Source organism: Mytilus californianus, unplaced genomic scaffold (genome assembly GCF_021869535.1).
Source record: "Mytilus californianus isolate M0D057914Y unplaced genomic scaffold, xbMytCali1.0.p SCAF_6, whole genome shotgun sequence".
In the NCBI taxonomy this organism is placed as follows: Eukaryota; Metazoa; Mollusca; class Bivalvia; order Mytilida; family Mytilidae; genus Mytilus; species Mytilus californianus.
Window position 1 is genome coordinate 46,876,361 of NW_026262712.1, and position 10,704 is coordinate 46,887,064.

General features: G+C 36.6%; 1 long non-coding RNA gene across 1 annotated transcript; it reads left to right on the forward strand.

Annotated features, from left to right (window-relative positions):
- The first annotated feature begins 5,736 nt into the window (after nucleotides 1–5,736).
- Nucleotides 5,737–8,428, forward strand: LOC127705550 (uncharacterized). Its single transcript, XR_007983901.1, has 3 exons — nucleotides 5,737–6,561; nucleotides 6,728–7,391; nucleotides 7,558–8,428. It is a non-coding gene; the product is annotated as an uncharacterized LOC127705550 (long non-coding RNA).
- The last annotated feature ends 2,276 nt before the right edge of the window (nucleotides 8,429–10,704 follow it).

The following is a 10,704-nucleotide window of genomic DNA, read 5'->3' on the forward strand; positions in this document are numbered from 1 at the left end:
TGAAGGACTCGAATAGCGTTGTTTGGATCATAGAAGGTTTCTTTTCTACATGCATATAATGAATGTGTTTCATTACCTGGAATCACCTGTCTAATAACAATAAACTCATCATAGATATCAGGTTTAAAATTTTGTAAGCCAGACGCTCATTTCGTCTTCAAAAGACTCATCAGTGACGCTCGAATAAAAAAAGTTAAAAAGGCCAAATAAAGTAAGAGATTGAAGAGAAGTTAGACCCCAATATTCCGAAAGGTTTTGCCAAATGCAGCTAAGGTTTTTTTTTATTTCCTGGATTAGAAAATCCTAAGTATTTCGAAAAACAGTTAATTTATAATTATGATCATATCAATGATTAGTCATGTCAACACATAAGTGCTGACAACTGGACTGATGATACCCTGGGGATAACAAAAAAGAGAAAACATTGCGGATGATATAAATTTAAACATTTTGGTTGTTTAATAGTTTTTTGTTTTGCTTTCTTTTTGCGCCTTTGATAGTATCGTGGAAACAGGCTCTCTCCCATTGCGATAAACTGTAGGTTTGATCCCCGTCCGACTAAATCCAAAACTTAAAATGTCAATACGTATTATACTGCTTCTTGAGTGAGAGAGACAAAGACATCAAATACTTACCTCACTGCAACAAAATGTCCTTGTCTAATATAACATTCGTTCATTCTTTTAAATGTCCCATTATTGGTTGTCCCTATATATATCGTCGGGTCATTACTGCTGAAATGTGTATAATCTCCACCTTCTTTACCTTCTCTTAGGTATGATCTGTCTTGCTTATTACACTCGAAAGCACACATACCTTTATAGTTTACCGGCGAATCTTGAAATGAGTGGAAATAAAAGTGCACCAGATAAATGTTTGAATTGATTTGCTATATATAACATTAAAAATTTATACAATCCATAATGTTTTGATAATATTTTCGCTTACTTTGATTTTTGATAAATTAAGGACCTATTAAGTGTTGTGTTTAAAATTCAACGAATAATATGCTGATTTTTTTTCATTTATCGGAAGCTGTTTGTTTTAGTCATTGCTGTGAAAAGAAACATTTCATTTTAGAGAAGAAAAAAACATTTCTATCTATTTGTTTAAAAGTTATTTGACATACTGATTTTTTACTCCCTTCAGTTAGATATTTTGCATGGAGATTTTTGTTCATCTATTTTCACTGGTATTTTTTTATTTATTGGAGTGAGACCCGGAATTCACGCAAAATCAGATAACACATTTTAAAAATTCCAGTAGTATAAAAAATCATCATATAGTAAGACTCATCACAGTTAGACTCATAATAGTAAACTTATCATAGTAAGACTCATCATAGTAAACTCATCAGAGTAAAACTCATCAGAGGAAAACTCACAGAGTAAAACTCATCAGAGTAAAACTCAGAGTAAAACTCATCAGAGTAAAAGTCATCAAAGTATTAAAAGATAAAGGAAAGAGAAAGACAAAACTGTTAGCAGTATAAAGCTAGAATATGCGATCAAAGACCATGTATTACCTAAACATAAATGTGTGCTTATATGATATTGGAATAACATTGCAGGCACAAAAAGCATAACTGGAAATGATAAAATGTCAATATTTTTGTCAGTTGAAGCTTTAAAATTTCAAAATCAATACTTTATTCAATTTTTTTTATAAGATCTTTTATCTTCAATACGTATACATAGTAATCTAAAAAAAATAAAGATTTGAAATTATAGCAGTGGATAGAGTCAACAAGCTAGACAGAAAATCATAGAAGAAGACTAAGTATTCTGGTACAGCACAATGTGTAAGCGTAATAATAACGAAGGTAATATTGTCAAAGTACCTTGTTTTATTTTGATTTATATTCAGCAAAGACGTAATGAAATGGCGAACGAGTTTTTTTTCACAAGGCTGCAAACACATATGAGGAATTGACGAGGGGCATGGAGTAACCGGAACATATTCTCTTCGGAATGGTGTTTCAAGCTTTGAATTGGAAAATTAGTGACCAGTCACATTTGCAAATTCCGCAAGATCAACGCTAGAAAATGGAAGCTGTCAAACTAAATATGTAGGATTACGGTGTGTCAATCGCTAAATTTGCTGACCATGATAAAGAACATTAATACTTCACTAATAGCGATGGGTAGAGGGCAACAACATCAGCAACACAAAAGTTACAGGAACAACAGCGGTTATGGCAACAACAGAGTCAACAAACGTGACAGAAAATAATGGAAGATGATTAAGTATTTTGGTAACTTACGATGTGTAAATGTAGTAATAATTGCACAGCACATGACAGAACAATCTATAAATGGTAGAGTTTGCAAAAAAATTAGAAGCCAAGAAAGATATGGCAACAATACAGATAATTCTACTAGATAGTTTTCAAAACCATAGACACAATGGATTCGCGTCTATCCGTATAGAATAAAGACATACGTTATGCAGAGGTCAATTTTGCAGCATATCTGCATACAAATACAACTGCTACCTTTAAAGTATAGAAAGCTTTGTATCTCTGAGTATTTTAGGACAACAGGGTTGAAGAACTCGTTCACGCGTTTTAGGCAGAAGTGTGTTGTCATTTCATTGAAAGGTACTGTATTTTACCTCCAGTTTGTTCAGCATTCCTTAATATTTAAAAAAATAAACAGATTTCATGCTATCTCATGAAAATAAGGGAGATTTCTACACTTTAACATTGTACAAAAAATCTGCACTCTTAAAAGCAATACTGGACTTACAGGGTCATTGCAACTGTCGTAAACATTGAAATAAAACAATACAAGTGTTACAATGTGTTAAATGCTGCAAGATTTAAACAAATGTCAACCATCGTTACTGATAATAACACAAAAATAATCAGACATTGCTTTTGATTTAAATAACCATGATATAACACAAATTCAGAAACGCAGACTTATAAGATTTTTGAATAATAATAGGGAGGCTTTCGAAGCAAGTTTTTCATAGTAAAGCCATTCTATAATATGCAAACATAAGAAAGTGACACATTTATAGATATCACACGAGAATAATTATCATCACTTAACTTTGTAGTTGCTTTCATCAGATTGAGTTGGATCATGTAACAGGTCATAAATTTCCATTAATTACAAGAATTGGTGTTTATGAATGGCTTCATTTACCTATATTTCAAAGAAACTCTCTTCTCAGTTTTTAGATAATCATGACTCAAATGCTCAGATTGTTAGATTTGAATTTTGATTCGATTTATTTCGACAACAATTCATTCTTAGTCGAACTTTTGAGTAACATCTTAGACATCTAGAACACGAAGTAAACAGACTTTAAGACGCAAATTCTTACCGTAAAACCTTTTAGATGTGAGTTGGCAGTCAAAGAGGTCAGATACTAAGGTCGTTCCCTAACAAATAATTTCTCAGTTCCAATTTGGAAGTGAAAATTTTAACTTTAAACTGAGAAATATCAAGTTGGTACTGAGAAATGGCAATTTGTAGGCGGGAAATGTCAACATGGTAGAGAGAAAGGTCACTTTAGATCTGAGAAATATCAGCTTTAAAATGAGAAATGTTAACTTAGACATAATACTCGAATTTAAGGTTTCCTGATGAAGGTTAATCCAAAAAAGCGCTTCTGACGCATGAAATTTATGAGTGTTTTCTTTACATTACTTGGTCGATGCCTCTGCTGGTGAACTCTATGTAAACTCATCATAGATACTAGGATATAAATTCTGTACGCCAGACGAGTGTTTCGTCTACAATAAACCAAAAACGATAAAAAAAAAGCATAATAAAGTACGAAGTTGAAGACCATAGAGGACCAAAAATTCCGAAAGGTTTTGCAAAATACAACTACGATAATCTATTCCTTGGGAAGAAAATCCTAAGCATTTTGGAAAATTCCCGAGGGAATCTCAGCTAAGTAGTCAGTACAGTCAAATCTGCCTTTACGGTCACCTAGTTTCAGCGGTCACCTGCCTCTAACGGTCACTTTCAGACTCTCTAAAACGTGTTTCTCGAAACAATTTAACTCATTTTAGTGGTCATCTTATTTTTGCACGAAATCGTCACTTCAACTTTTAACTACGGTCATCAAAATGATTTTCATGCTTTTAAGAACCAAAATATAATCATGACGAAAAATATATGTGTTCAATATCGTGTAATTTAGGATAAATGTAATTTTAGCCACGTGTATTATTTCCCGTGGTTAGCTAGCCTTGAGACGATCCCTCACTCTGAATGAAGCACAATAATTGTGCTATTTGTATGTCAAGCAGTCATTCTGATATCTCAGATCACGGACAAAGAAGTGCCACTCAAACTATTAATGAAGTCGCAAAAAACCCGTATGCGCCTCAGAATTAGGATTAAATTATGCAGCAAAAAACTTAAATTGTTTACGTTTTGAGGCGTGGCACCGATTGCTGCCTGCTTCTGTGGAAGCCAGAGATTTTTTATTTTAAATGGTGTAACAGATGGTTTTAAGCTTAGTGTTGTTTATGGACCGCATCTGCTTGTAGATAGAAACACATTACTCGTCCGCTTTTCGCTTTCTGTGTACTGTTGAAAAACAAATTAAACTAGAGATTGATCTTGGAAATTATGTAGTTACAAAAACAAAACTGATTATAATCAGCTCATTAGGTGCGATAGAAAAATCAAATGGTGATGTGCGTATCATTCATGATGCTAGCCTACCGACAGGCATTTCTCTTAATTCTTATACGGATACTAGTTGTTCTTACATGGATTTACGACATGCGTTGCAGATAATTATTGGTAATGATTATCTCGGGAAAATAGATTTGAAGAGTGCTTATAGATCCGTAAAGTGTCATAATTCTGATTATCCTTTGACGGGCCTCCAGTGGACATTTACTGGAGACGATTCTCCAACATATATGTATGATGCTAAACTGCCGTTTAGTCACGCGCGAAGCCGTAAAATTCATCAGCAATTAAGTGCTTCTGTCTGTGAAATAAGAAATGTACATATAATGTTAATTGCATTGCTTATTTCGATGATTTTTTAGTGATTGAAGATTCGTTTTATCAGTGTCAAACAGGAATTCGTTTACTAATCGATACTTTACGTAGGTTAGTTTTCAACATCAACTGGAATAAAATTGATGGCCCATCTCAAAGTTTACCTTTTTTAGGGATTGTCATAAACACATTCCATGATGTCATTTTTATCTTTCTAAAACCGCAAACGAACCAGTGTGAAACAACTACAATCTTTGTGTGGCAAACTTTTGACTTTTGTTAGGCGATTTATTGATAACGTATTAAATGTAAATACAAACAATAGGAATGCAAAAATACTTTTGTCTACAGATTTCTTTTCTGATATTGCATGGTGGGTTAATTTCATGAATATGTTCAATGGAACAGTAACTTTTTAGCTCACCTGGCCCGAAGGGCCAAGTGAGCTTTTCTCATCACTTGGCGTCCGTCGTCCGGTGTCGTCCGGCGTCGTCCGTCGTCGGCGTTAACTTTTTACATTTTGAACTTCTTCTAGAGAACCACTGAATGGAATGAAACCAAATATGGCATGAATGTTCCTTATGAGGTGCTGACCAAGTGTTGTTACTTTGTAGCGGATCCATTATCCAAGATGGCCGCCAGCGGGGGACTTAGTTTAACATAGGACCCTATGGGTTATACATACAAATGTCTTCTTTTAGAGAACCACTGAATGGAATGAAACCAAACATGGTATGAATGTCCCTTATGAGGTGCTGACCAAGTGTTGTTACTTTGAAGCCGATCCATAATCCAAGATGGCCGCCAGCGGAGGACTTAGTTTAACATTGGACCCTATGGGAAATACATACAAATGTCTTCTTTTAGAGAACCACTGAATGGAATGAAACCAAACATGGCATGAATGTTCCTTATGAGGTGCTGACCAAGTGTTGTTACTATGAAGCCAATTCATAATCCAAGATGGCCGCCAGCAGGGGACTTAGTTTAACATTGGACCCAATGGGAAATACATACAAATGTCTTCTTTTAGAGAACCACTGAATGGAATAAAACCAAACATGGCATTAATGTTTCTTATGAGGTGCTGACCGAGTGTTGTTACTTTGAAGACGATCCATAATCCAAGATGGCCGCCAGCAGGGGACTTAGTTTAACATGGGACCCTATGAGAAATACATACAAATGTCTTCTTTTAGAGAACCACTGAATGGAATGAAACCAAACATGGCATGAATGTTCCTTATGAGGTGCTGACCGAGTGTTGTTACTTTGAAGCGGATCCATCATCCAAGATGGCCGCCAGCGGGGGACTTAGTTTAACATAGGACCTTATGGGAAATACATACAAATGTCTTCTTTTAGAGAACCACTGAATGGAATGAAACCAGACATGGCATGAATGTTCCTTATGAGGTGCTGACTAAGTGTTGTTACTATGAAGCCGATCCATAATCCAAGATGGCCGCCAGCAGGGGACTTAGTTTAACATTGGACCCTATGGGAAATACATACAAATGTCTTCTTTTAGAGAACCACTGAATGGAATGAAACCAAACATGGCATTAATGTTTCTTATGAGGTGCTGACCGAGTGATGTTACTTTGAAGCCGATCCATAATCCAAGATGGCCGCCAGCAGGGGACTTAGTTTAACATGGGACCCTATGGGAAATACATACAAATGTCTTCTGTTAGAGAACCACTGAATGGAATGAAACCAAACATGGCATGAATGTTCCTTATGAGGTGCTGACCGAGTGTTGTTACTTTGAAGCCGATCCATAATCCAAGATGGCCGCCAGCGGGGGACTTAATTTAACATAGGACCCTTTGGGAAATACATACAAACGTCTTCTTTTAAAGAACCACTGAATGGAATGAAACCAAACATGGCATGAATGTTCCTTATGAGGTGCTGACAAAGTGTTGTTACTTTGAAGCTGATCCATCATCCAAGATGGCCGCCAGCGGGAGACTTAGTTTAACATAGGAGCCTATGAGAAATACATACAAATGTCTTCTTTTAGAGAACCACTGAATGGAATGAAACCAAACATGGCATTAATGTTTCTTATGAGGTGCTGACCGAGTGATGTTACTTTGAAGCCGATCCATAATCCAAGATGGCCGCCAGCAGGGGACTTAGTTTAACATGGGACCCTATGGGAAATACATACAAATGTCTTCTTTTAGAGAACCACTGAATGGAATGAAACCAAACATGGCATGAATGTTCCTTATGAGGTGCTGACCGAGTGTTGTTACTTTGAAGCCGATCCATAATCCAAGATGGCCGCCAGCGGGGGACTTAATTTAACATAGGACCCTTTGGGAAATACATACAAACGTCTTCTTTTAAAGAACCACTGAATGGAATGAAACCAAACATGGCATGAATGTTCCTTATGAGGTGCTGACAAAGTGTTGTTACTTTGAAGCTGATCCATCATCCAAGATGGCCGCCAGCGGGAGACTTAGTTTAACATAGGAGCCTATGAGAAATACATACAAATGTCTTCTTTTAGAGAACCACTGAATGCAATGGAACCACACATGGCATGAATGTTCCTTGTGAGGTGCTGACCAAGTGTTGTTACTATGAAGCCGATCCATAATCTAAGATGGCCGCCAGCGGAGGACTTAGTTTAACATAGGACCCTATGAGAAATACATAGAAATGTCTTCTTTTAGAGAACCACTGAATGCAATGAAACCAAACATAGCATGAATGTTCCTTATGAGGTGCTGACCAAGTGTTGTTACTATGAAGCCGATCCATAATCTAAGATGGCCGCCAGCGGAGGACTTAGTTTAACATAGGACCCTATGAGAAATACATACAAATGTTTTCTTTTAGAGAACCATTGAATGGAATGAAACCAAACATGGCATGCATATTCCTTTTGAGGTGCTGACCAAGTGTTGTTACTTTGAAGCTGATCCTTCATCCATGATGGCCGCCAGATTGGGACAATGTTTAACAAAGGACCCTATGGACAATACATACAAATGACTTCTTTTAGAGAACCACATACTGAATGGATTGAAACCAAACATGGCAAGAATGTTCCTTATGAGGTGCTGACTAAGTTTTGTTACTTTGAAGCTGATCCTTCATCCATGATGGCCGCCAATGGGGGACTTCCTTTAACATAAGACCCTATGGGAAATACATACAAATGCTTCTTCTAGAGGTGCACTGAATGGAATGAAACCAAAACATGGCATAAATGTTTCTTATGAGGTGCTGATGAAGTGTTGCTACTTTGTTGCCGATTTACTGTTCAAGATGGCCACCAGGATTTTTTATTAAATTACAGGACCAATATTAAACCAAATTTGGCCTCACTCATTATTAGGGTATCTGTTATGATTTTAATCTATTTTTACATGATTTCCAAAACCAAAGTAGAATCAGGTGAGCGACACAGGCTCTTGAGAGCCTCTAGTTTAGACTCTAAAACAGTTACTTGCTTGTAAACTGATGCTTGGTTACATGGTGGTGCTGGATATTATGAAGGAGACCTTTTCTATGTGAATTGGGACACAGATTTACCGAACTTCACATAAATATTAAAGAGACTATGGCTATTGTGTTGTCCGCGATGAGATGGGGACATTTGTGGGTTAATAAACGTGTTGTCGTATCTACAGACAACATGACTACAAAATGCATCATTAATAAAGGTAGTTCTAGAAACAAAACTTTAATGACGCAGTTGAGAGAACTTTTCTGGTTGTCGGCTACACACAATTTCGACATCAAAGCCATATTTATCAGTGGTCGTAATAATGTTATTGTTGACGCCGCGTCAAGACTTCATGAATCAGGACAATTATCTAGGCTTTATGATAAACTTGTGATCCACTTATTTTATATACCGTTTACGACTATCGAGCTACTTAATCACATATCTTTTGACTTTTTTAATTCCAGATGGAGAAACAATGGAAACGCAAATGTTGGAGAACACCGTGTTTCGCTTGAAAAGCAAGGGGTTGGCTAGTTCAACTTCAGGAGCTTACCGTACCCATCTCAAGACTTATCTGGAGTTCTGTGAAAATTATGACCTAAAACCAGTGCCATGCAAACCAAAACTGTAGAACTTTACATTCCTTTTTTTTTTGTGGATGTGAAAACTTTGCGTTATCGTATTTGAACATTATATCTGTGCTGCATAAATCGCACGACAAACCGGACCCTATTGCTGTCGGAGTGTCCTACATTTACTGACTGGTGTCAAACAGGAACTTGGTACCAGTCAAAATTGTAAGGCACCTGTTACACCAGAACTATTGTTAAGATTTAAGTCAATTTCAAATCTTGAATGTCATAATAATATTTTTTGGGGCTGCTTGTCTTACAGATTTGTATGGTTTTTTGCGACCAAACAACTTTTTAATCAAAGGTTCTTTTGATCCAAAAATCAATTTTCGAAGGATAGGTGTGCTGCCTTGCAGCTGGGGTATGCTTGTTACACTCAAACTTACTTAGACGCTGCAGTTTCGTTCTAAGCCTATTGAAGTAATTCTTCCTTTGTTACACGGTCACCAGCTTTGTCCGTATGAAGCCTTATCCCGTGTGCTTGCCCTACCTGGAGATCCCTTAGATCCTTTATTTAGGTTGTCTGACAAAAATTGTTTGTCTTATACTGTTTTTCTCCGGTGCCTTCGTATTTTTGTTGCAACACCTTGGCTGTAATCCTCAGAGTTATGGGGGACACTCTTTTCGTAGGGATGCTGCCACTTGGGCAGGATCTGTAGGTCTTTCGGACAGTGACATAAGATTACTAGGTTATTGGCCAAGTGATTGTTTTTTACGCTATATTGATTCTGATAGAGACCAGCGTCTTAAAGCCATGACTTCATTCTGTTCTTTATTACCACCTTTTTAACAAACTACCCCCCTTCTTGTTTGGGTTTGGGGTTATATTTTTTATTATGTCATATATCATGTACAAGGGGGGTTTTATGCTTGGGGTTACCAAGCTAATAATAAAATTGCCATTATTATTATTGTTGTTATCTTAAACAACCCTGTCTCACATCTGTTTTATCAATTAACTAGTGAGGTGAAGTGTAATTTAGGATTAATGTAATTTTAGCCACGTGTATAAATACCCCGGGGTTAGCTAGCATTGAGACGACCCCTCACTCATGCGCAGCCTCGCTGCCTCGCAGAGATTGTTACCACATGGCATTGTGATAGGCTTCGTAAGCATGCAAGCACGTTTTTTCTTAGGTCCCGCCCTCCCTCCCAGTAGCATTACTAAGGGTGATGTGGTTTTTGCTTTGCTTTTATTTTGAATATTTGTTTGTAGTTAAGTATTTGTAATACTTATTGTTTTCTTGTATGGGATTATATTTTTATTATGTCATATATCATGTACAAGGGGGTTTTAGGCTTGGACAAATATTGGGGTTACTAAGCTAATAATAAAACTGCCATTATTATTATTGTTGTTATCTTAGACAGCCCTGTCTCACATTTGTTTTGTCAATTAACTAGTGAGGTAAAGAGGTAAACATGAGACTCGGAACCCGTTTGTAACCGAAATCGCGCATTAGAAATGAATTTGTGAATTTCTCGTGTTCCACTCCTTTTAGTTTCCAGTGAAAACCGTATCATAGACTTATTTCTTTTCGAATATTTACTATTTCGAATGTTTTCTTCAAATTGAGAGCGCCGGAATCTGCCCTTTTTATATTTGTCTGCTCGCACG